Genomic DNA, 22,700 nt, shown 5'->3' with positions numbered 1-22,700 from the left:
GCTAAAGAGTTATGTTAAACCTAAGCACAGGCAACACATCTCGATGAACTCTTGCTAATGGTTTTTATCTTAAGCTGAGGGTCCAGGGATGAGAAATCTGAACATAGATGGTACTAGAATAATACACAAGAGTCGGAAATACCCACTCAGGACTAGGGAGAGACAGGCTTTTATAAACAAGAGCTATCACCCAAAGCCAAGAGCCACCTTCCCATTACCCAAACCCAAGCATTCAATCCTCTGTGCACAAAAGTAATCTCTTAACTTGCCATTACCTTAGCCTAAAACTCTTATCGGTTGACACCAGGGGAGAGCTTAGCAAGTTCCAAAACCAGAGGGCTCATCCCTTAATCTGTCCAGTTAGACGTCACACTCATGCGCAGTTTCCATCAAATCACCTCTCCCCATGCACTTGGAGAACAAGAAAGGAAGAGAAGGAGAAGCTGAAGACAGTAATGATAGGTGGGCCACAGTTACGCAAAATATGTTCAAGAATCATCAGTTAGAAACGTTTTATCGAGAACCTCATCACAAAATCATATTGTGGAGATCTCTATTTATCATTTCCAGCACTCGAGAAAGCAGTAGTTTGGGGGTCAACATCTAATCCTGTCTTATAAACATATCAGTGCTTCCTAATATGCATACATATAGCCTGGGGTCCTCCTTAAAATGCAGGTTCTGGGTTTCTAGTAGGCCTGGGTTCGGGACCCAGGATTCTGCATTTCTAACAAGTACCCAGATGATGCTGAGGCTGCTGATCCACAGACCACACTGAGTAACAAGATTATAGGTGAGTTCAATCCATCAGCCACTTGCTATACCTCCTAGATTAAAAGTATTATCTAAAAGCCAGTCTCAATAGACTTAATATGAATTGGACTAGGTCAAAAATACCACAGGAAAGCTGGCATCACTAGAATCCCATTAGCACTGTCTTGCTCAGAGCAAGTGAAGCTTAACAAGAGCACTGATTAAGTAAGGCCTTGAAAGAAGGTGTTTCTTGGTTCTGGTCAAGAGTAGAACACAGAATGAAGTCTGGAAACTAAAGAGACCCATCACCTTGTCCCAATTATTCCTGGCTTCAATGCATTAGTACAAGCCACGGGAAGTTTGACACTGCCAGACTCACTGGCGAGGATGGAAAACGCCTGTCCAATGTTACCTGTTGTGTTAGCTAACGCAGCACTAAAAAGTATGCCCCTATGTACATACAAGTATTCGCTTATAAAATTCTTTCCAAATTCTCCTCAACAGCCATTTCTTTACTCAGTGAACCAAACAATGGCTGAAGTTTTAAGAAAAAAACAATTCTGTGAAATTATACCCTACTCCACACCAAGCTAATCTAGCTTGGACTGGTTGCTTTCATCATTGTTATTGATGTTACCATTCTTTCTTTTCAAGAAATTCATGTGTAAATTGGAATTAAGGACCACTCGAGGAGTACTTAAGCTCCTAACATGTGTCTACTATGGAGCCAGTCACCATCAGGAAGACAGAATAAGGAAGGTCATGAAGTCAGAACTTCAGAGAAGGAGATTAAATATACAAAACAGTCCCTTTGCCCAGCTGCAATTCCTGTCACCCATAATCATGGTAAGTAGTCATGATAATTATTACCTTTGCCTGTGTTATGATAAGAAAATTGATTTAAGTCAAGAAACAAAAAAGAAAGAATGTCTCCTCAGTAAAGCTCACCCACCTTCTTGAAATTTTCTCCCACACCCAACAAAAACTTGGTAAAGCCATCGTGACCCTCTTACCCAGTTCTACCAAGTCAACTCCTATGGCCTGGCCTCACACCCTTCTCAAATATCCAGGCATTAACACACCGCCCTCCCCTAGTGAGGCCCAGCTTGTTTTTCCAGAGGGCGGCAGTCATTACCTGAATGGCAGGTTTGCGTTGCAAGCTGCCTTAATGTGGGGTTTTGTAGACATCACACCTAGGTTGTCATTAGTGCCCTCTGAAAATAATAATCAGCTGGCCGACCAAAAAGGGGCATTCCAAGAAAACTCATTAATTCAAGTGTTTGAGGAAGTCATGGAAAATCTAAATTCACTTATAGTTTAGTTATTCAATGAAAGATCTAACATTCACATGAGGATAATCACCTAAAATTTTATGAACTACACTTGCTACAGCGCTGAGCTGGAGGAGGCTACACACATGAGGGTCAGTAGCTCTGGGGAAGGAGGAGCGTCTTTAATCATTCCTGCCTGTTCAGGGGGCTGAGCCTTACTGTAGGGACATGGGTGATGCCATTTCTCACTCTGTCCCTTCCTCTTCCTTCTACAATGTTAGGTGCTCAGAAGGTTCTGAAAGAAAAGGCCTCTCTCCAGGAGACAAGGCATCACCTGGCTTCCTCCTCTGCCCCCACCTCTAGTATGGCTGCACCTAAGGTCAATATGGCCCAGGCGACATCACAGCACTAGAGTCTTCTCTCTCCCACCCCAGTCAAACTGTCCCTGGGCCAACCAGAGGTCAAAGTGAACAGAACGGGGTTCTGCGTCAGACCACACTGAGGCTGCCTCTGAATAGAAGATGTCCAGAGTCAGTTTCCTCCCCCATCACAGGAAGCAGAAGGAAGAAATAAGCCCCCCAATGACAAGCACAGCTCTGCTAACTACTCACACAGCAGGCAAAAAAACCCACAGCCTCCAGAAGGGATCCTGCAGTCTTCAGGCAGCTGGCAGAAGGAAGCTGGGAGCCTGCACCTCTGGGCAAGCCAGAGGCCCACCTCGGGGTCCAGACACTAGGCAGGCTGGGTCAGAGGGGCCCACAGACTCTTGAAGTGGGGGGAACAATGGAGGGTGGAGTCTGGGGCAGGGAGTTCAAGACTGTGATACACAAATATGTTCTTCTAGGATCTTCCTGGTAGTGGCTGGAATCCGATCCACCCTCCTCCCTCCTCCAGGAGTGTGTAAGAATTCAGAGCTGACTCCCCTAATCCTTTCGAAATAAAACTTTCTAAGTCTCTGCTACACTTAAAGGATCCAGGGGATATCCGGAAGGTGTTCCTGTGCTTGTTTGGGTCCCATAGCAAGGAAGGCTTGGGGGCCTCTCAGAAATTCGCTTCCTACAGGCCCCCAGATTTGTTCTGGTGCCTCCAAGTAACCTCTGACAATTATATGTTTATATAAAATTGATCTGAAAGCACCTTCAGTGCTCCTCCTCTTAGTCACTTCTCCTTTCCTCTGCTCTGTAGCCAGCCTCAGTTAAATGTCTTTTTGAAGAGAGGGAAAGGGGCATGTAATCCCTTGTTACCAGAAGTGGAGAGGGGAAGGGGACGTTAAGAGGAGACCAAGAGGGAGTAAAACTGCAGGCAGCAATTACGTTACCTCGGTTTCCCCCCAACCCACTCAGACGTGGCAGAAACAGAACCCATTCGCAGAAAAAGGGCAAAGGCGGGTTGGGGTCAGGCAGAGGACATAAGAGTTCCAGTTCCTGCTCTTGCAGTCAACCCTTCTGTAAGTGCTGGCTCCCTTTACAGGACAACTTGTTGTAGTTTCTTTCCATACTGGCGTCTATGTCTTCAAGGCATCCAAGTACCTTGTGTATCTTTCAACAGATCAAAAAGGCAGAAAGAAAAATGGTTTTGGATCGACTCCTAAAAAAAAATCTGAATCCAGATTTTCCAGGGATATTTCAGGCCAGTCAGTGCCTGTTATTTTACACTGTGGCATCTTTCTTTTAAAATATGGATTAAATGATATCATAGATGAAAAGTTCACAATTCCAGCAGCACTGGTTTCTAAATTGCTGCATTATCTACTTAAAAACTTCTGTGGGCTTTTATCATCTGCTCTGCTCCCCGGGGCCACTGCCTTTCTTACAGGGAAAACAGAAAGCCTGAGCTCTTCAACCAGAGGGCAGTGAGACACTTGCCAGGAATGTTGTAAGGGGGACCAGGCATCAATTCCAGTAGGAGTGGAACCAGACACACATTAAGATTTGATTTTCTTTGTGAATTAGAAAAGAGGCTTTTTTTTTTTTTTTAAAGAAAAGAGTTTGAATTTATAAAGAATATAAAATAACAGCTATATGGAAAAATATTAACTGGTTTTTCAATATCTATAGATGTCTATAGGGTAGCCTATAGACAAATCAGAAATAAAGTTTCATTAGGACACAGCCACCCACTTGTTTGTATGTTTTTATGGCTGCTTTTGGGGTTACAACAGAGTCCCTCTGCCCCACAAAGCCTAAAATATTTTCCATTTGGCCTTTTCAGAAAAGAAATTACCAACTCCTGCTCTGCATACTAGAGTGGGAGAAAATGAGTTGAAATTACATCAGGAAGAGTAAGGCCCATCTCTATCAACATTTCTGCCAGAGCAAGGGGACTGGCTATTAAATCCATCCTAGAATTGAGAGGGCCTTTGACTCCTTGTCCACTACTAAACACGAACATGGCCTATTTCAAGATCACCCGGATAGTTTAGGGCCGGTGTAACAATTTAAAAGATTGAAAAGTATCTTCTCCTTCCCAGGTGGGTCATGCTTACAGCAAAAAATAAAAACAAGATAGAGAATATTTCTTGCTTTTTGCTTTTAAAATTATATATAGAGTTTCCGAAATGCTTTTCAGGATGATTGGTCAACTGTTGCTCACCAAGAAATAATGTTGTCCTTTGCAAGATGCCAACTTGAACATAGTTAAGAAGGACGGTAATGATGACCCACAGGCTTGATTCCAACGGGAGCACTGGAGGGGTTGCTTTAGCCTTTATTAGATATGAAGAGAAAGAGCGCCCCCTGCTGTCCAGAAAGGCAACTTCAGCCTGAACTCAACATTTTTCCTGATCGGGGCTCTCAATTTGGACAACAATCAACACAGCCTTGTGAAGAAAAAGAAATATTAAACATTCACAGTTCATGGCCCAAGGCATGGCAGCAACTTTAAATCTCAGGACATCGTTTGTATAACATATATGGGTAGCAAAGAATTACCACCAAAACGAAATCACCAGGTTTCACTTCCCTCCCTTAAGTCCGCCTCCTTACAAAAAATAAAAATAAAACTGCGTACTGTCTTCTACAACCACTAACTGAACCCAAATTCCTTTAATAGTGAACAAAGAAGTCCTCATTTAAGAAAGAATACTAGCCATGGGTTTTGTTTGAAATAGGTTGAACCATATGAGATTGCCAATATTCCTCTAATCTGATCCATAGAAATGGTAATTTCATGTAGGACAATTACAGACTTTTTCAAAGACCAAGTGCTAAATAAGAGGGACTTCTGATTTGAAAGTGGGAGAATCTGGGATGCAAAACATTTAAAAGTTCTGAATGCTAAGCAAATTAACATGTAAAACATCTGAGTTTTGCGATAAAATTGACCACAGTGGGCTAAGTAATAAGCAATCCTGTAGGCCCATTTACCAGGAATGTCAGCTATAAGAGTCACAAAAACCTTAAGAGTTATAGGAAGACTTTGAAGGAAAATAACAATGAAAGAGGACGGGTAGGACAACAACTCAGTCACACAATAGTGTGACTTAGAAAAACTTGGCAGGACCTTGAAGGCAAATTCTAAATAAACTTATTTGAAGGGTTAAGTCAGGAGAATGTAGGGGTGCCCATACTCTGAGCTAATCCAATACTTTGATACACCTCTTAAAATGTTCATGATGATTTAAGGCAATGGTCCACAAAGAATCATGGTTTCTGATTTCTGATTTGAAAACACTGTAGGCAAATACCATCCTCCAGGACATAAACACTAAGCACAGTAAAAGCCTGAATTATATACATAACCTATAACATCAAGACGCCCTTCCTGGCCCCCGCCAGAGATGCCAATGTGGAGCTTAAGGATGAAAACCATGGAGTTGAAGGGTTTCTCTTGAGTCTAATTATAATTCAGTATAATCTTGGGGATTTTTAAACTACAAAAGTAAGAACACAGAAAATCCTACAGCTTATACAGTATATTCTTCATAAGACCAAAGCAGAAAGCCAATCATCCAGCAGAGGGAGCAAGAGACAAATAAATACTTTTTTTTTAAAAAAATTTTTAAGACATGGAATCTTAAGAATTTAGAACCCAAATGATTCATTTTATCTTCAATAGTATTATTTCCTGAAGAGTTAATAAACCTGGTCACAGTAACACAGAGAGTAAAATCCTTCGTCTCTTGACTCCAGGTCATGTTCCTTCCCAGGACGCAGCTGATATGAAATGATTTTTTATGTTCATTGCCCTACAGAAACATGCATCAAATTCCTTATTTAGATTAAGAAACACAGCAAAATACATTTTAATTGGTAGCAGACACCATAATAACAGAAAGTATTTTTAAGGAAAATACAAAGACATTTCTTCCTCTTTAAAACAGATCAGTTGGACCCCTCATTCATTCGCTCACTCATTTATCGTAGCATCATCTGTGCACTTACTATGTTAGACATTGTGTCCACACCTCACCTAAGATCCCTTTACACCCTGTATTGAAGTTCAGATTATTTTAGCCCCTTCTTTAGACAGCCCATTTCCTGTGATACACTACATGGTATTATGGTGCTGTTTCCCACCTGGCTGTCAGTGTTACATTGTGGCTGTAGGTGTTGCACTTGGACAGCTGTGTTTAGTGGGCAGGATGCACAGAATGCTTCCAGACGAGCCTTCCAGTCACTGCACTTTATGTGCTTACTCATTCGGCACACATTTGTTGGCAAAGGCCCAGTGATCAAACTTCAGGGTTCAGCAATTTGACTTTATCAGTCCACTCAAGGCTGATAGGGAGCTAAGGAAATGGAATCATGCACACCCCATTAACAAGAGACCTCTATTCATTTACAATGAAAGTGTCGTTGGTGGTGGTGTTTTACCATGAGCCAGTGTACCTTCGTCTCATGATCGATGTGCCTACAAACTAAACTGAATACCAAAAATTGTTTGGTAATCACAGAATAAAGACAAAGGCTGTGAACAGGCTTGAAAGGCGTTTTTCTAAGGAACAGGGAAGCTCCAGATAACAATATTTTGTGATGGGAATACCATCTCTGCCAGATGGCGTCTGTTGCACAATATTCATGTTGCCTGCTCCAGTCTCTGCCTACTCCCCTCTTTCACCAGGTGCTCCCGGGTACCGCCACCTGCAAACCCTAAGCTGCCTCTCTGCCTGGCCTATGAACCCTTGAGGTAGAACAGGCTTACTCATATTTATACTTAGATGGCACTAGCTTCTCAGAATTTCTAATGATCAGGTGGGTGGATGAAAGGATGGATTGGGCGGATGAATGAAGGAACTCCAGTAGTTCAGACTTACCAGAGTCGTAAGCTTCTTTCTCACTCTGAATCATTATTAGTTTGTTCTTTAGCTTTTTATTTTCATTTCTTTGCATTCAAAATTGTGTGTGTGTCCCACTGATACTTCTCTACCCTCTCAAATAATTGTAAAAAATATGCATTTGAAAAAAGCATATCATCTATTCTGTTCATTTAAAATCAGTACTTGTGCCCAGCTGGCGTGGCTCAGCGGTTGGGCACTGACCTATGATCCGGGAGACCGACGTTCGATTCCAGGTCAGGGCACATGCCTGGGTTGCAGGCTTGATCCCCAGTAGGGGGCGTGCAGGAGGCAGCGGATCAATGACTCATCATTGATATTTTTATCTCTCTCTCTTCCTTTCCCTCTCTCTCTCTGAAATCAGTAAAGGCATATTTTAAAAAATAAAACAAAATCAGTATTTATAAAGTATAGTCTATATGTCTCTTTTTAAAGATATAGGGGGTTACTTCACAGACATAGGGGATTCGCTTCCCATATTACATAGAGTAAAAGCCAGAGTCCTTGAAAGACAATGCCATCTGCTCACCATTCCCGTTTTCCTCCGACCTCCTTTCCTACCACTCTCCCTTCCATCGCTCAGCACCAGCTCTGGGCCCCCCACTGCTCCACCCACACTCATAACTCTGGACCTTTGCACCTGGGAGGTTCCGCACCCTAGATTTCTACATTACTCTTCCCTCTCCCTGCAACTTCCGGCTATCACTCAGGTATCACTCTCACAGTGAGGCCAATCCCAGTCACTCTATATACAAGCGCACCCAACCCAACCCCAACCCCAACCCTAACCCGGGGCCCCTTCATTTGTCTCCACTGTATGGATCAAACTCTAGCATGCTCTCTTCACCTCTGGTCCTCTCCTCTCATCTAAATTCCATGAGGGAAGAAACTTTGGTGTTTTTTCACTACTGTACCCCCAGTGCTTACTAGGGCCTAGCACACACTTAAATATTTATAAATGTTTGTGAATGAATGATCAAATATTCTACAAGGTTCATACTAAACAGTAGCAGCCCCAGTCTCCTCACCCCTGAATCTTCGTCTCCAAAATCTTTTAAATATTTATTCAGGTATTAACCTTCATGTTTCTAAAGAACATGCTTATACTGCTATTTCTTGAATATTCAATTTAAGACATTAAAGACCTAAATTTCTATTGTGGAAGATGACGATACAGGATTTTTAAACCACAGCCCCAGTTCCCATTTCTCCACCTTTCTAGTATAACGATATCACACTACTGTTATAATTTACTTATATCTTTTTGGCCTGCATCCCTCTAGATACAATGATACAACTGAATGTATCAATACAATTGACTGATACAAGACAGTCCCTCTAGATACAATTCTAGCTAGAATAAAACTCCTTTAATAGAAATATTTGTAGGTTTTGCTCAGTGAAATATCCCTGTGGCCTAGAACAATGTCACATACATAGTAGGCACTGAATAAATATTTGTGGAATGAATGGATTAATTCTGATTTATAGTATGTGATTAACACAAGTCATTCATTATTGCATTCTCAGGGTCCTTTGCCCATTTTTTAATTAGCTTGCTTGCCTTCCTGGTATTGAGCTGTGCAAGTTCTTTATATATTTTGGAGATTAACCCCTTATCAGATGTATCATTGGCAAATATGTTGTCCCATACAATGGGTTCCCTTTTCATTTTGTTGATGGTTTCTTTTACTGTGCAGGAGGGAGCTTTTTAGTTTGATGTAGTCCCATTTGTTTATTTTTTTCCTTACTTCCCTTGCCCTAGGAGATGTATTGGCAAAAATACTATTCCAAGAGATGTCTGAGATTTTACTGCCTATGTTTTCTTCTAGGATTTTTATGGCTCCAAGACTTATATTTAAGTCTTTTATCCATTTTGAACTTATTCTTGTGTACGGTGTAAGTGGGTGGTCTAGTTTCATTTTTTTGAATGTATCTGTCCAATTTTCCCAACAGCATTTATTGAAGAGACTGTCTTTATTTCATTGTATGTTCTTACCTCCTTTGTGAAATATTAGTTGACCATATAGGTGTGGGTTGATTTCTGCGCTCTCTGTTCTGTTCCATTTATCTATATGCCTGTTCTTATGCCAGTACCAGGCTGTTTTGATTACAATGGCCTTGTAGTATAGTTTGATATCAGGTATCATAAGAACTTTGTTCTTTCTCAAGATTGCTGAAGTTATTCAGGGTTTTTTTAGGTTCCATATCAACTTTTGGAATATTTGTTCTAGTTCTGTGAAATATGTCACTGGTATTTTAATAGGAATTGCATTGAATCTATAGATTGCTTTAGGTAGTTTGGACATTTTAATGATGTTAATTCTTCCAATCCATGAACATGGTATATGCTTCCACTTATTTGTATATTCCTCAATTTATTTTTCAATGTCCTACAATTTCCAAGTACAGTTTTTTACCTCCCTGGTTAAATTTATTCCTAGATACCTTATTTTTTGTTGTTGTTGCAGAAAAAGCATTTGATAAAATCCAGCACACATTTATGATAAAAATTCTCAGCAAAGTGGAAACAGAGGAAACATAACTCAATGTAATATAGCTCATATATGACAAACCCACAGCCAACATCATACTCAATGATCAAAAACTAAAAGTGTTTCCCTTAAGATCAGGAACAAGACAGGGATGTTTGTTTTCACCACTCTGATTCAACATAGTGCTGAAAGTTCTAGCCAAAGCAATCAGACAAGAAGAAGGTATAAAAGGCATCCAAATTTGAAAGGAGGAAGTAAAACTCATTATTTGCAGATAACATGATATTGTACATAGAAAACTCTAAAAACTCCACCAAAAAGCTACTAGAACTAATAAATGAGAATCTATGTTCATAACAAGTTCCCAGTGATGTTGATGCCCATTTGGGGACCATACTTTGAGAACACTGGCTTCCTCATAACTCTCCAGGAGGTCTCAAGCACTAAGATGATGCACCTATGAATGGATTAGATTTCCTGTCACCATCAACCCCCCCAATCAAGCTAACCAGCTGTTGAGCACATGATCACAGCACTTCTCAAACTTTAACATGCACGCAAATCACCTAAGGATCTTTTGAAAACACAGATTCTTATTCAGCTGGTCTGAGGTGGGGCCCAAGATCTGCATTTCTAACCAGTTCCCAGGTGATGTCAATGCTGCTGGTCCACAGACAAAACTTTGAGTCTAAGGCATTACAAATTGTACCAAGTAGATTAGTATTAAAATTAAATAATTTCTTTAGGTCTCAAAGCTTTGAGTTGGTTCAAAGCATTTGATTTTAGGTCTGAGTACTAAAACTACCAATATACTTTTATATTTTATTAAAATTTTTAACAAAATAGAAGCTAGTTAATATTTTAACTTTCACCCACATGAAACTTCCAATAGAAACAGGCCCAACTGACTCCTTGGCACTGCCCATATGTACCCAAGCTCTGTTCAAACAGTGCAGGTAATAGTAAACCTGGTGGAGATGGTTGGGAGGGTGAGGCTATTTATACATGTTGATTCAGAAACTTGCTCTTTGTCCTGTGGTGAATGGTGTTTTGTTACATAGTTATAGCACTTAGGCTTCATTGACAGCTGGCTTCAGAACACCATTATCTAATGTGTTATTGGGCCCTGCCCCCCAACTCACACACACCCTGCAAGGCCTGGGTTATCTCTTTTTTATTTCTTAGGCTATAAAGATTGTGGTAATGGGAAGTGAAAAGAGAGCATTAGCTGCTCCCAAAACCTACCTAATCCACTTACTCTCTTATAGCTACATATAAATATTGAGTTCGCTCTTTGGGGAGGGCAGGACCAGCTACATAATTTGCAAGGCCCAGTGTAAAATGAAAATGCAGGACCCAGATAAAGCAAAAACTAAAAAAAAATTAAAAAGAGAGAGAGAGAACTCATGGACATGGACAGCAGTGTGATGGTTGCGGGGGTGGAGGGGGATGGGTAGAGGTGGTAGAGGGCTTAGAGGGGATAAAAGATGATGAAAAAATAAAATTTAATTTAAAAAATTTATTAAGAATTTCAACACTAAGACAGCAGAGCATTAAACCAAGTGCTACGCCCTTTGGAGGTGATATGCCCATGAAACCATCGTGGGGGAGAGACTGACATAATGAAAAATCCATGAATTAGGAAAGTGACCAGACCCCTTCAACTGTTTTCCCCTTTTTCTCCCTCTTGAAACAAATGTCAGAAAAGAATAGCTATGAGGAGAACGGTGGTGTCATTTGTTGAACGGTGGTGTCATTTGTTACATTGTTGACTAAAAATATATATATATACATAAATATGTGTGTATATGTATATATATCCCTGACTTATCTTTGGCCTGCCTTTCCTTTGTTTTTTGCTAAAATATCTCAACTTTTTGATTAAGGAAAATCTAACTAGATGCCACGGAATCCAAGCAGGGTGAAACTGAACTCTGCCTTTGATCTGATTATGATAAAATGGTTTACCTAATCTATGATTCAAAAAAATGTAACAGCACAGACATGATGGGAGGAGAGGGTGTGTAATCTCCAACAACAAGCTTTTCAAGTCATCAGGCAGCACATCTCAAACTTCAGTGATACACTAAGGATCTTGCGAACACGCAGATCCTGATTCGGGAGGTGGGTATGGGACCCAGGGGACACGTGCCCCAAGACTAAGTACCACACTTTGAGGATCTGAGCGCTAGAACTATCCTGTCCATTAAGGTAGCCACTAACCTCATGGGCATTTTGAGCACTTGAAATGTGGTCTGTCCAAATGATGACGTGCTATGAGTGGAATATGCACACTGCATCTCCAAAAAAAGATGAAATATCTCATTAATAATTTTACATCAATTATATGTTTTGGATATATTGGCTTAAATAAAATATATTATTAAAATTAATTTCACCTGTTTTCTTTACTTCTTTTAATGTGGCTCCTAGATAATCTTAAACTACATATGTGGCTCACTGTTGGACGCACTGTTTTAGAAGCTTAGTTGGAACTTCACTTATTCATCTTCCCCATTTAATTATAAACAAGTTGGGGTAGGAGCATGAGACTCAGGGAGGGAACAACTTGATAGCTGAGTTTACCTCTCAAGGTCCCACCACACCGAGTTTGCTTCTCTGGCTCCCTCCACCCCAGCGTGCGCGCGCGCACACACACACACGCACACACACACTTACACACAGACACATGCACACATGGGCATGGGGGTATGGAGTAGACTGAGAAAGCATGTGACAACTTGGAAATATATACTGTGACTCATAAGTGTTGCAAGTGGGAGATATTCATGGATTACTTAGATAATAGGCTCAGTTATATTTTCATCCAAAAGACTGTCCCTCGGCTTACCTAGTTCTAGCTACGGGGGCTCAATCAATAGCAATGACATAATGCTACTAGCCTAGCGTATACTGAATGGTAAATGTTTGTGACCCTTTTTTTTTTTTTTTTTTGGTCACCATCACCAAGTTTACAATGATTGTACTTCCATTAGGATCACTGCTGCTACCAGTAGCTATAATTCAGAGAGTGCTTTCTGCATGTCAGGCGTTGGGCTAAGCACCTCAGACACATCCTTTTATTTAATCCTCACAACAGTGCTACCCTGGGCTTCACTACCATCCTCCACTTTACATAGGAGTAGGGCGAGGCTCAGAGAGATTAAGAACCTTGCCTACGTTCACACGGCAAGCAACACACAATTCAAACCCAGATCTCCAAAGTCTGTGCTCTCAATCCTTGGTCTCTACAATACTGGCGGCGAGTGCAGGATGGTCAGTGCTGCCAAAAGGAAAAAGTGAGGTTGGATGGTTTTGAATAGTGCTTTGTAATATCCACACCAGGACAGATATTCATCTTTAATTCTTTTTCTGGGTCTATTTTTAAGTATACTATTTCTCAATAAATAGGGAACTAGAAAAATGTCATCAACCTTTCCCCCTGATTAGCAGGGAACATTTAAATCTGACATTTTCTTTAATACTAGAATGTTGTGAACACATGTATCTGTACATATATATGGATCGTATACAAATATGTATGGATACACATACACTGCATTTCATTATTAATATGGGGCATAGCAGAGTGACACATTGGGCAAATAGGCTTATAAGGAAAAGTGGAACAATAATTCATAATCAGTTACAAATGAACTGTTTTATGATGAAGGCACAAATATTAAAATTATCTTTGAAAGACAGATTTTAAAATTTTTAATTTCAGGTTGGAAGTCATTTTTTCCCCTAGTGACTTCATTCTTTCCTCATCAAAAGAACTGGTTTGTCCCAAAAGGAAGATTTTATGGTGGCTTTTACTTTGGGGATTATCACCTGTGTATATAAATATCTTAGTATAATTTTAAAATACCAAAGCTTTCAAATAATATGCAAACTACTTGCTAAATCCACTTTGACAGAACTGTAAAAAGAACAAAGTCTGTAAAAGCTTTCCTGTAGTTCTACCAAAAGAGATTTTATTCACGTTTCCACATTAAAAATGTTGGGTAAAATCCCTGAAATACTAAGATGCAAAATGATGGAGACAAAATAATCATAATCATAGTGACAAAGCCGTTAAAGAATCGTGGTTTTAACAAGAGAGAGAGACAGGCCAGAAAACTTGGTTTCCATTTTTACTTTCTGACTAACTGATCATTGCCTCTAGGGTCCATTTTGTTAAAGTTTTTCCATTCTGACAATGCTAAGGTACCAAGTCAGTGTAACCTGAAGGGGCAGGAAGGGTGTACCTGAATTAGAGGTTAAAAACCTGAACACTGGTCAAATGTCATACTTACTATGTTCAATAAAGCATACCTGGTGACTGAACACACACCAAGGTAAATACTATGCTTTTAAAAAGCCACCAGGTAAACCTTTAATAAAGCCCTGAATGACTTAGGAACAAAATGAACACTACAGTAGAAAACAAAGTGAATTACTGGTACAGATCAAATTGCCCAGAAACATCATGTGTCAACATTAATGTCAGTCCCTCAGAACCAAGATATTGCTCCTTAATTACTCCAGGCTTCCAAAGACTATAGTCCTTCTGACAGCTCATTTCAGAGATGCATTTATTTTGAAAAAGTGTCTGTAGCTACCAGCCTGTCCATTCTGTTAACGTAAGACTTGCCCATAAAATCCTGTTATATTTCACTCTGGGCAGCAATTATTCAGCACCCCTCAACATATGTGTCAACACATAAGAAATTGCTCCAGGCTCTTTCTACCTTTTCATGGCTTAAAAAAGCAGAAAACACCAAACAAAGAGGCCTTTGTGGGACATGAGGCATCAGAAATATTAGTTGTGTTGTGAGAGACAAAGAGTAGTCATTCATTCTTGAAAAATATTAATAAACCAAGTTTCCATTGACACCTAGTAAGTCCCCAGAAAGGTGTAAAGCCCCTGGTTATAAGGCCAGGAAACATATCACAGAAACAAAATGCAAAACTGCAAAAAGCTATACTATTTGCAATGGTTACTGTCACTTGTTGCAAAGATAGTGGTTCTCTGCCTTCACTTTTCTAAATCAGGTTAAATGGGGCTCCCGACCATTGGGTTGTTTCTTCTTGACCCTCCAAAGCCCAAGCAGGATATCTAAGGATTAGTATCTTATCATAGGCCAGCATTCCAACTCCACAATTAACACATACCCTGACCCCCAGAGCCTGCAGACTGGCTTAGCTCATCTAATTCTTTATCTTCCGGTGCCTGGGTCTCGGTGTTCTGCCCTCACATCCCACACTTCCTCGTCTTCCTTACCCACCCACATGAAAATGAAAAGAAAATCCATGACAGTGTTTCCTCGGCTAGACCACAAGCTCCCTGCGAGCAGTGTCTGACCACCTTTGATGCTGAACACTAAGCACTTTGATTCATTTGCCTGGTTACTTTCCTACTTTTAAAAGCTAGTTGTCGGAACTTCATTTCATGCTTTTGCCAAACTGCCTGCTTCAGAAAGTGCAAATCCTTTCTTAATCAATAAATACCTATTTTATTAATACAATATGGAATTAAGCTCTAAATAAAAATCTGGTTTTGCTAAAATTTGTTTACAACTCCTTCTTCCAAAATTTGACATTAGGAAAAACTTATTCTCTCTCAATCTCTCTCTCTGGCTTTTTTTTTTTTAATCTCTCAAGCATCTAGGGAGTTCTCTTTCAATCAATATTCTGCCTTTATAGATCTTTTAACTTAAATGTGTGCACATTAAAAAGTAATGACATAACACCCAACCGAGCTGAATTGGGAACACACCTGCCATTTGTGTTCTGAGAGATGAATTAATAATACATCTCTTCATCTGCTTTGATGTGTCTGCATAACACTGCGCCCTGCTCTGGGTGTATTGTGATGAGGCCAGTGATCACTGCCCCCTCGTAGAGCTTCTATCTCAATGGTGTGCTGTTAGGAGCAAATTGAAAAAGTCTTTAGCCCTAGGGTGGAAACTAGAATGTGTGGGGCATATACAGTGGTGCCTCAGTTTTTGAAGGGCTCCGTGGATGAACATTTTGGTTTACAAACACCGTAAACTCGGAAGGAAACGCTTCGGTTTTTGAACACGCCTCGGAAGTGGAACATGCCACACGGCTTCTGCTGAGGGCAAGATCCTGAGCCCTAGCTGTGGGCTGTGGATCCCTCGGTTTTCGAACGGTCCGGAACTCGAACGGTCTTCCGGAATGGATTACATTTGAAAACTGAGGTACCAATGTACCTTATATTAGCCTCTTAGGTGGTAATTTAATTGATGAGAGTTTTATTTACACATCAGGGTGGTGGTTTGTAAGCACCTTTCCTGGGTAAGGCAAACTTACTGGAAATCAATTTAGAGAGCAAACATCATGCTGACTAATCTCAACTTTCTATATTTGTATTGTCACTGTAGGCAAGTCATTCAATCTGTGATGGCCTTGCCTTCTTGTCTGTAAAGTGAGAAGGATGGCCTGCATGATTTCCAAGGTCTCTTCCAGGTTGGAGAGCTTATAGTTCTTTGTATTGAAAAATAAGCACCATGAAAAACAAAAACACATGGTGAGTAACTGCCACTTGCTTACTTGTCTTCACAAATACCAAATGTGGGTTGTTCAAATAACATAAAAGCACATCCTAGAACAGAATCGCTGATCACATCTTCCCCTAAATTAATCCAAAAAGTACAATGCTAGTTGGTTTTTCCCATTTCGTTAGCTAAATCTGGTCAAGATTTTCTCCATCTTTCACAAATTGCTCTTGAGCACCATAGACACTACATTTTTAGATTGTCGCAATGAATGAAATGCTCTGTGGTAATGCAGCAGGGGGGTCTAGAGAAAGAGGAAACCTCTAGGCAGCAACGAGGCCTATGCTCCTCCCAGTCGCTGTGGTCTGTCCTTGCAGAGGTTTGCCTCTGGAGTTCTGAAAGATCCTGAGTAAACCAGAATTACAGTGGTCACTTCACGAGGAATGATGTCACAACCCATGAGATCAGAGGCAACCTTTCCTACATCATATTACACACCTCCGGCCCGGTCCTCTCCAGACTGGAATAATCAACGGTCACCCACAGGCCTTCTACATCCCATCTAGTAACGCAGGCACCAAGACACGCACATCCACAAACAAACATGCCACCTACCCCTTTGCCACAGCCCCTCCCCAGAGCTTCTCCCGGCCCTGTCCCCGTGCTCTCCCCTTAGGTGAAGGGCACCGCCATGGCTACCCAGTCACCAAGTCAGAACACCAGGAGTCTTCCTTATCTCATCCTGTTCCTCACGCTCCACACCCACTCATCCAACAGAGGAGTCAGGGCCAAAGAGCGCACACATGCCGTACCTAGAGGGAGGCGTGTACAGGGGAGATGAACAGGGTGACCAACTGTCCCGGCTGGCAGGGGCGAGTCCTGGTTTGAACACTGAAAATCTTGCATCCCAGAAAGCTTCTCAGTCTCAGGCAAACCAAGACAATTGGTCATCTTGGAAAGGAGGGAATTTGGGAGGACAGGGATGCTTCCTGGAAGAAATGATACCCATGGACAAGAAGGGGACAGCACGTGCAAAGGCACAGAATGGAGGAACATCAGTGGGGTGTGTCACTGGAGTGTCGAGCTTGAGACATGGGGGGTGGGAAGGGGACTCTGGAAAGGTAGGCAGGGGCTCTACCTCTTAGAGAGTTATGTGCTGGGCTTGACCACAGAAGTGTCACGGGTTTCTCAGAGAAGTGGAATAGTCAGATCTGCGTTTGTAGGCAGGTATCTTAAGACTGGACCTTAATATTTATGAACTGTTGATGGCTTGAAGCAGGAGCTAAGCTATTATTGTTCAGTTGTCAATGATTTCTTACCTGTGACTTTAAAGATGGAAGCTAGAATTTGTCTTGGGGACAATTTTTTCTCCATTTGGGGAAGAATTTGGTTGGGCTTGCTCTTAGTCAAGTTGATATAAAGTAAGTACCCACTTGTTATCCCTGGTATAACCTCAGACTTTTGTGAAATAATCCAGGGCCAAATGCAGGAACAAGGAGGGCCATTCAACCTGTTAGGCTTCCCAGCAAGAGACTTTGGACGTTAAATTCAAATGTGGAGATAATCTGATTTCAGAAATCATGTCCAGGATTTAAAGAAGATAGTCATCCCGCCAGTCAAAACTGTATCCCAGCACTGAGCCACACAGCCTACAGTGCACTAAAGTTACTATTTTTTATAAATCTTGTGATTGGTACAGATATATTATATTATGATACCTTTGTTGAATATGACAACATGTAGTCAATAAAAACACTTTAACATGATAACTTTGGTTACCCTATTTTGGGTTTTTTCATTTGTTTAATACATCATGAGCCTCAAAAAATGGAAATGATCCAGACACCCCCCACACTCTGAGAGGACTTGCAAAGGGGTGTGCTTACACTACAGGGGGAACCAGTGACTGCTGTTTGCAATCCACCCCACTGTCTTACATATATCCCTTAATCACATATTACTTAGTTTTGTCTGGTTTTCACTTTATATCAATTGCATTATCCTGGGTAGATTCTTTTGTGTGTTGTTTCTTTTATTCAACATTATGCTTTTTTAAGATTCATCCATATCATGAGCATAGCTTATTCACTTTAAACTGCTGCAGAGTATTCCACTGTATGAATATACCTCAGCATATGTATTCATTCTACTGTTGATGCGCATTTGCATTGGGGTGTGTGTGTGTGTGTTAGTATTATGTCCATTACGCTTCCAAGAATATTGTTGTACATGTCCTCAGATAAATATGTTCAAGAGTTTCCTCTGGAACACGTAGCTATGGATGGAATTACTGGGTGACAGGTACATGCATGTTCCCCTTTTTGAGAAGTCAAACTGTTTTCCAAAGAAACTGCACCTATTTAACACACCATCAGTGGATGAGAATTCTCCTTGACGACAACTGATATTGTCCAACCTTTTCATTTATTCCGGTTGGCAGGTGTGAAATGGGCCATTCAGCTTTCCTCTTCTGTGCAAGTCTGTTCATAGTTTTGCCCACTTTTTCACTGGGTTGTTTTTCTTATTATTGATTTGTAGATATTCTTTCTTTCTTTCTTTCTTTCTTTCTTTCTTTCTTTCTTTCTTTCTTTCTTTCTTTCTTTTTTAAACATATCTTTACTGGTTTCATAGAGCGGAAGAGAGAGGGAACGAGAGATATAAACATCAGTGATAACAGTATTGATCGGCTGCCTCCTGCATGCCCCCCACTGGGGATCGAGCCCACAACTGGGCATGTGCCCTCACAGGAAATCGAACCGCGATCTCCTGGATCCTAGGCCAATGCTCAACTGCTGAGCCATGCCAGCCGGGCTGTAGATATTCTTTTCAGATTCTGGAAACTAATTCCTTGTCAGTTATATGTATTATAAATATCTGCTCTTCTGTTTGGGTCTTTTTCCATTATAAAAATGGTGTGCTTTAAGGAACAAAAGTTGTTAAATTGGTATCAATTTTGTACTTCATAGTTTGTATTTTGTGTGTCTTGTTTAAGAAATACTCCTTTATCCTGATTCCTAGAGATATGACTCTGTATTTTCTTCTAAACATTGTATAGTTTATACCTTTCACTTTATTTCTTTAGTGAATCTGGAATTTATTTTTGTTTATTACATGCATATTTTGCCTGAGATAGAAATACAATTCCATTTTTTTTAATACAGAAATACTTGAAACGTTTTCACACTAATCCGTAACGCCAAACCAGCTGAACATGATGTTTCCATATACCGCAGATCTGTTTCTGAGCTCTTTGTGCTCACCCATCGGTTTATTTGCAGATCAGTGTAGGAGCCATTACTCATCACGTGAAGAGCAAAACTATAAAATTAGAAACTGTAAAAAGCACTCTTAGCTTGTCAATGTCTGAAGTTAATCTGTATCTTCACCCTTTTCCTGAATAGTCAGGGACCTTGGGACAATCTGACACCATTCATCCCCTTCCAGCTCGAGTCTACTCTAATTCGCCACTGTTTCTCCTTCACAACACGTGTGTTCATTTACAGCCGATCTTCATTTAGCTTTGGCACCTACTTAGCACTCTGTTTGTTCAGCGTGCTCTTTTCATCCCAGGTCTTCCATCTGAGATCATCTTCCCTGTTTAAAACAACGTTCTTTCAGACCGCGGCGAGTGAAAGTCTGCTGATGGCTGACACAGTTTTTGTCACCCTGCAAACGTCTTTGTTTTCCTGTCACTCCTCAGAGATGAGGTCGAGCAGGAAAACTCCGCCGGCAGTTCTTTTCTCAGCCCGCTGAAGATGCTGCTCCTCTCCCGTGTCCGCTGTAGCTGGTGCGCGGGCGTCGGTGTGGTCACCACTCCTGTGTTCACTGCCTCTGCCCTCTGCCTGCTGCCTGCCTGTGTGACAGACAAGGTTCCAAGAGGGAGAGCTTCTCTTTAGTACCTGGTTTCCAGTTCCAATGTGCTTTGTTTTTATGCATTTTGCCGGGAATTCATTAGGTTCCCTCAACCTGAGAACTTGTTTCTTTAAGCGATTCTGGAAATGTTCACTCTTGCCTCATTGAATGTCTCCTTTCCCCTCCTCCCTCCTCTCCTGCTGGGACTCGGATCGGGAACATTTACACCTCCTTAAACCTTCGTCTCTAGACTCCTCGCCCCTTAGCTGCATGCTGGATAACGTCCTCAGCTATCTGTGTTCAATAAAGCCACCACTGGTCAGGAACCACTTCAAACTAAATTCTCCATTTAAGGTGTTCAGGTTACACAGAGACACGGGTAAATACAGACAACAAACTGCCAGGCTGGCTGTAGCTACAAATTCTCAGGGAAGTTTTTTTTCCCCCTCTGCACAAAGCACCAAGGTTGAGACAGAAAGTTTTTCTTACGGGAGAGGGGAGAGGAGGAGAAAGGACAGGAGAGGAGGGGAGAGGAGAGGAGAGGAGGGGAGCCGGCAACCGAGGTACGTGCCCCTTGTCTGGAATTGAACCCAGGACCCTTCAGTCCGCATGCCGATGCTCTAACCACTGAGCCAAACTGGCTTGGGCCTTCCCATTTTATTTCGAGCCAATCAAAGATACCATATCATTTCACTTGTAACTATTTCATTAAGTAAACCAATTTTTAATGCACAGAGGCCATGATTTTTTTCTGACTTAACTTTATGTTAAGCCAGGTATCTAGAACCACAATGCCTACAAACACCCACAGTTCCTATACGCCATCCTTCGCAACCAATCAGAGCGACGCATCCTGACTGAGATGTCTGGGGCAGACAACCCCTCCCCGCAAGAGATTGCAGATTCTCTGTGTATCACGTCTGGGCTGCAATAGCTTGTCCATAATGGGGGGGGGGGGGGATCAAAGTCCTCTGAAAACTACAGTGCTTATGATAACTCTCCAAAATACTGGCCATACTTAACATTAATCATTAACACCCTCAGCAGAGTCTGTCTACTAGATAAAAATGTGCCTCCTATTAGTCATAAGGAAGTTGGGACCTAATAAATATTTACGGATGCAGTCATCTGACAGCCTGGAACATCAGGGACTGTAAATTCTTGACTTATGTATGAACAAGAGCCAACAGGACTTGTTACCTAGTCCTCAGGGGTAACTCAGAAAACTGAGCTGCTGTGAAATACTTCCCTGATTTCTCCTGTGATCATATTATAAGATATAAAAACCTACCAAGCCATAAAACTCAGTGTGACGGAGGAGCCATCAAATTCTCCTGGCCTTACATAAACATGTGGGAGTCATCACAGAAGAAATTTATCTACCCCTCAAATGAGTAGATTGGATGACTGAACCCCATAAAATAGTGCAAATGTCTTATATTTAGTTTAAATTTGAAATCTCAAAAACCTACAGACACTAGCCAAAAAATTGGTGGAATAACACATGGACAATATTTGGAGAATATTTCTCCAAAATATTCAAAATTATTTTAATCATTCTAATGAAATTTTAACTCTTTCACTGAAACATAAGTGGATCCAGTCCAGACATACGGAAGAATTGTGCTAAAGAAGAGAACTTGAAATATTATTGCATTTAATAACTGCACTTATATTCCTTTCTAGCTATAAAGCTAATTCTTCATTTAAATAATGCTTCTACACACCTTGATCCTGTGTCATGGTGTGTGAAACTCTTAGCTGAAACTAAATCACTACAAAATGTGTACAATTTAAACAGTGCAATTTTCCAGTGACTTGAATCAAACCCCTTCTCCTCCGTTAAGCAATAATTTAAAAAAAAATTAATCTTGTGAATACGCTTATACAGAATGTGTGTTTATAAAAAGTTCTTCACTACAGGTTTTAGCTGCGACATCTATTTACAGAGTAATTTACAGCTCTATAATAAGTAGTGAGATCTGCTTATGACATGCCCAGTCATTTTTGGTGAACACTCAGTGAGTGTTGGTTGGTGCACACACATACAATATTCTGTATACATACACATGGGGTATTATTCGGCTAAAGGAAATCCTGCCATTTGGAACAACACGGATGGACCTTGAGGGCATTATGCAAGTGAAATAAGCCAGACAGAGAGAGACAGACACTGTGTTGGTGCCACTTACATGCGGAATCTGAAAGAGGAGAAAAAGAAGTCATCACACTCACAGAAACAGAGAGTAGAAAAGTGGCTGCCAGGGGGCAGGGGTGGAGGAAATAGGGAAAGGTTGTTCAAAGAGGACACTTTCAGCTCTAAGATGAATACTGCCTGAGGATCCAACGTAAAACATGGTGACTATAATAGGTAACACTGTATAATTAAACTTTATTAAGAGAATAGAACTTAAATGTTCTCACCAAAAAGAAAAAAAAGAATAATGTTTTTTAAAAAAATTTTTCTAAAGCATTCTTTATCACTGCCCTGACTTACTTATTATGTAGCCACACCTGCCTTTTTAGGTACCTAAATTATTCATGGAGACTG

This window comes from Miniopterus schreibersii (assembly GCF_964146895.1).
Source record: "Miniopterus schreibersii genome assembly, chromosome: 16".
NCBI lineage: Eukaryota > Metazoa > Chordata > Mammalia > Chiroptera > Miniopteridae > Miniopterus > Miniopterus schreibersii.
This window is presented reverse-complemented; position numbering follows the sequence as displayed.